Raw genomic sequence first — 5,594 nt, forward strand, 5'->3', positions numbered from 1 at the left:
TTTAAGTTCATGCCTTAGGATCTCTGATCATCTATTTTTGTTTTTCAAAAAGGAAAAAACAAAAAAAAAGACCTCCCCCCCCCCCCACATTGCTACTGTTAACTACATGTGTTAACAGCCTATGTGTGTTGAGAGGTCCTCTGACTATCCTCCTCCAGGCTGTTTTGCTGTTCATGGCATGAGACAGAAGATTGGTGTGGGTGTCATCAAAGCAGTGGACAAGAAGGTAGCGGAGCTGGTAGGCACAGCAAGTCCTTCCAGAAAGCTCAGAAGGCTAAATGAATATCACTCCCAGGACCTGCCACCCCAGTCTTAATCAGTGGTAGAGGAAAGGTCTCACAACTGTTTGTGTCAATTGGACTTTTAAGTTTAATAGTAAAAGGCTGGTTGATGATAACAATTCATTGTAAAGCCTCCAGAAGAAAGGAGAATGTTTTATGGACCATGTGTGCGTGTCTGTGTGTGTGTGTGTGTGTGTGCAGTTTTAAGTTATTAGTTTTTTTTTTTTAATTTTTTTTTTTCAACGTTTTTTATTTATTTTTGGGACAGAGAGAGACAGAGCATGAACGGGGGAGGGGCAGAGAGATAGGGAGACACAGAATCGGAAACAGGCTCCAGGCTCCGAGCCATCAGCCCAGAGCCTGACGCGGGGCTCGAACTCACGGACCGCGAGATCGTGACCTGGCTGAAGTCGGACGCTTAACCGACTGCGCCACCCAGGCGCCCCAAGTTATTAGTTTTTAAAATCAGTACTTTTTAATGGAAACAACTTGACCAAAAATCTGTCACAGAATTTTTAGACCCATTAAAATAAAAGTTTAATGAGAAAATAGAATAAAAATATCACTTGAAGGTAATTTTACATAGAAACACATGTAGTTAACAGTAGCAAAACAGCCTGGAGGAGGATAGTCAGAGGACCTCTCAACACACATAGGCTTGCCAGGAACCATATCAATGATGGCAGAATCACCAGATTTCAAGAACTTGGGGCCATCTTCCAGCATTCTGCCAGAATGACAGTCTTCTCCTTTCTCTCAGTGAATCTGCAGGCAATGTGAGCTGTGTGACTAACCAGCACAGGTGCATATCCAGCACTGATTTGGCCTGGAAGGTTCAGTATAATCACCTGAGTCATGAAGCCAGCTGCTTCCACTGTGGGGTCATTTTTGCTGTCACCAGCCACATCACCTTGGCAAACATCTTTGACAGATACGTTCTTGACATTGAAGCCAACATTGTCCTCCCAGGAAAGGGCTCAAAGCTTCATGGTACATTTCAACAGACTTTACTTCAGTTGTAACACTGACTGGTGGAAAGGTGACAACCATGCCAGGTTTAAGAATGCCAGTCTTCACCAGGCCCACAGGGAGAGTACCAATACCACCAATTTTGTAGGCTTCCTGGAGGAGCAGACACAAGGGCTTGTCAGATGGATGAGTTGGTGGCAGAATGCAATCCAGAGCTTCAAGCAGTGTGGTTCCATTGGCACTGCAGTCTTCACAGTTAACTTTCCATCCCTTGAACCAAGGTGTGTTTGCACTTGGCTCCGGCATGTTGTCACCATTGCAACCAGAGAATGGCACAAATGCTACTGTGTCAGGGTTGTAGCCGATTTTCTGGTTGTAGGTGCTGACTTCCTTAACAATTTCCTCATATCTCTTCCGGCTGTAGGGTAGCTCAGTGGAATCCGTTTTGTTAACACCAATAATAAGTTGTTTTACACCCAGCGTGTAAGCCAGAAGGGCATGCTCACGGGTCTGCCCTTTCTTGGAGAACCTGCTTCAAGTTCACCAACACCAGCAGCAACAATCAGGATGGCACAGTCAGCCTGAAATGTGCCAAAAATATCAAAATATTTTTGATAAAGTCTCTGTGTCCTGGGGCATCAGTGATGGTCACATAATACTTACTGGTCTTGAATTTCCACAGGGAGATATAAATGGTGACATCATGTTCACAATGCAACCTCCTTCTCAATTTTTTGATAGTGTTTTTGTCAGTCCCACCACATTTGTAGATTAGATAACCAGTAGTGGAAGAGTTGCCTGAATCTATATGTCCAATGATGATGATGTTCATATAAGTCTTTTCCTTTCCCATTATGGTTTAGGTTTAGTGGAGGTTTTCGAACACCTGTGTTGTGGCAGCAAACCTGTTGCAAAAAAGCTCAAATAATATTTTTAAATTCTTTGATATCAATAGATTTTTTAATTAATTTTTTAATGTTTATTTTTGAGAGAGAAACATGAGCACGAGTGGGGAAGGGGAAGAGAGAAAGGGAGACACAAAGTCAGAAGCAGGCTCCAGGCTCTGAGCAGTCATCACAGAGTCTGACGTGAAGCTTGAACACAAGAACCTTGAGATCCTGATCTGAGCCAAAGTTGGACGCTTAACCACCTGAGCCACCCAGGCGACCCATCAATAGATTTTTTTAAGAAGATAATTTACTATTTAGAAGTATCCTCAATTAGCAAAGTTCAGTGAATGATATAATATTTCCAGTAGGTTTTCTTAGAGATACACTCAAGAAGTGAGGGTATAATCCTAAAAAAGAAAATATTGACAAACTGAAACCAAAATAAACAAAAAAGAATTATACATCATGACCAAGTGGGATTTCTCCAAGGTATATAAGACTGGTTCCACATATGAAAATTATTAAAATAATCCTCACATCAGCAGACTAATAGAAAAATCACATGATCATATCAGTAGATACAGAGAAAGCATTTGACAAAATACAACACCACTTCAGTATCAAAATTTTTGATAAACTAGGAAGAAAGTGGTAGTTCCTCAACTTGATAAAGAATATCTACAAAAAATTTACAAATAACATCATACTTAATGATAAGAAATATGAAGCTTTCCCACTGAGGTCAGTTACAAAGGAAAGATGTCACCTCTCACCACTTCTTTTCAACATGTAGTAGAAGTTCTAGCTAATGCAGTAAAGCAAGAAAAGGAAAGAAAAAGTATATGTATTGGGAAGGGAGATATAAAACTGTCTTCATTTACAGATGATATGATTGCCTATGTAAAACACTGAAAAAAATTCGGAAAAAATTTTTTACTGGAACAAATAAACAATTATAACAAGGTGCAGAATACAAGGTTACTGTGCAAAGGCAATCTTTTATATATATATCAGTAATGAACAAATGGAATTTGTATTTAAAAACACAATCCTATTTACATTATCATCCCCCAAATGAAATACTTTGTTATAAATCTAACAAAATATGTAGAAGATCTACATGAAGAAAACTAGAAAACTCCAATGAATGAAATCAAAGAAGAGCTAAAAAAAATAGGGAGATATTCCATGTCCATTAAAAGGAAGACTCAATATTATCAAGATGTCAGTTCTTCACAATCTGATCTACAGATTCAATGAAATGCCAATCAAAATACCAAAAAGTTACAGTGTGGATGTTGAGAGACAAAAGACCCAGAATAACCCAAGATGGAATCAAAGTAGATCAAAGTTGAAGAACTGATGCTACCCAACTTCAAGATTTAATATAAAACTATAGTAACCAAGATAGTGCAGATTGGTAAAAGAAGAGATAACTAGATCAATGAAACAGAACAAAGAACCCAGAAGCAAAACCACATGAATACAGCCAACTGATATTTGAAAAGGAGTAAAGGCAATGGAGTAGAGCAAAGATAGTCTTGCCAACAAATGGTGTTAGAACAACTAGAAATCCATATGTAAAAAAAGAACGTAGACATGCCTACACACTTCACAAAAATTAACTCAGAATAGATCACATACTTAAATACGAAACACAAAATTATAAATCTCTTAGAGGACATATAGGAGAATATCTAGATAATTGAGTATGGTAATGACTTTTAGATATGACACAGAAGGCATGTTACATGTAAGAAATAATTGATAAGATAAACTTAATTAAAATTAAACACTTCTTTGTGAAAGATCATGTCAGGAGAATTAGAAGAAAAGCCTCAGAAAAAAAAAAATTTAAAAAAAAAAAAAAAAAAAAAAAAAAAGGGGCGCCTGGGTGGCGCAGTCGGTTAAGCGTCCGACTTCAGCCAGGTCACGATCTCGCAGTCCGTGAGTTCGAGCCCCGCGTCAGGCTCTGGGCTGATGGCTCAGAGCCTGGAGCCTGTTTCCGCTTCTGTGCCTCCCTCTCTCTCTGCCCCTCCCCCGTTCATGCTCTGTCTCTCTCTGTCCCAAAAATAAATAAAAAACGTTGAAAAAAAAAATTAAAAAAAAAAAAAAAGAAGAAAAGCCTCAGATTAGCAGAGAATATTTGTAACAGACACACCTGATAAAAGACTATTATCCAAAATATATAAGAACTCTAAAAATTCACAGTAAGAAAACAACCTGATTAAAAAATGGGCAAGGGACCTTAAAAGCACCTCACCAGAGAAGATATGCAGCTAGCAAATAAGCATATGAAAAGACACTCCACACCATGTGTCATCCTGGAAAGGCAAATTAAGACAACAATGTGATATTATTAGATATCTATTAGAATGCCCCAAATTTGAAACATTGACTACACCAAATGCTGGCAAAGATGTGAGGAAACAGGAAATCATTCATTGCTGGAGAGAATGCAAAATGGTACAGCCATTTTGGAAAATAGTTGGTGGTTTCTTACAAACCTAAACATAGTCTTACCATATGATTCAGCAAATGTGCTCTTTGGCATTTAACCAAAGATTGTAAAAATTTATGTCCATACAAAAACTTGCACATGGATATTTAGAGCAGCTTTATTAAAAATTGCCTGAACTTGGAAGTAACGAAGATGTTCTTAAATAGGTGAACAGATAAACTGTGGTACGTCCACAATGGAATATCATTCAGCACTAAAAAGAAATGAGCTATCAAGCCATGAAAAGGCATGGAGGAAACTTAAATTCATGTTTACTACCATGTGAGAGTTTACTGGAATTAGGAAATACTGATAGGATCCAATTTTTAAACTCTGATAAGGATTTTTCCCCTTTCTCTATAAAGTTTGTAATTCTTAAGGAATTATCCACACTGGTGTGGGAAGATACACATACTTTTAAAATAACTTTCTATTATATACATCAATAAATGCAGGTAGTACATATTCTACTTAGGGTCTCTTCCATCAGGGTTTTATAGGTTTCTAGATTTATTTCTTCTGACTCTGAACATGATGGAAGGATGAGAGGGTGCATAAAAAGTTATAAAAGGCCACAAAATGAATTTCTTTAACTCTGCCAAATGTAGGGGTTAAAAGGTGTATAGGCAAAATACCTATAAATGAAAGCTATATTGAAAAATCTTTGTTATAATTTCTTTTAATGTTTATTTATTTGCTTTCGAGAGAGTGAAAGCACAAGTGGGGAGAGAGAGAGAGAGAGAGAGAGAGAGAGAGAGAGAGAGAGAGAGAGAGAATCCGAAGCAGGCTCCAGGCACTGAGCTGTCAGCGGAGAGCCTGATGTGGGTCTCAAACTTACAAATGGTGAGATCATGACCTGAGCTGAAGTCAGACACTTAATCAACTGAGCGACCTAAGTGCCCTGAAAAATCTTTCTTCTTAAATAGACTTATCCTTACATGAGATTGCAATGTG

General features: G+C 38.1%; 1 pseudogene; it reads right to left on the reverse strand.

The window, feature by feature from the left end:
• Window positions 1–818: 818 nt before the first annotated feature.
• LOC131492121 (elongation factor 1-alpha 1-like) lies at window positions 819–2,103 on the reverse strand (annotated as a pseudogene).
• Window positions 2,104–5,594: the final 3,491 nt, after the last annotated feature.

Source organism: Neofelis nebulosa, chromosome 1, assembly GCF_028018385.1.
Source record: "Neofelis nebulosa isolate mNeoNeb1 chromosome 1, mNeoNeb1.pri, whole genome shotgun sequence".
NCBI lineage: Eukaryota > Metazoa > Chordata > Mammalia > Carnivora > Felidae > Neofelis > Neofelis nebulosa.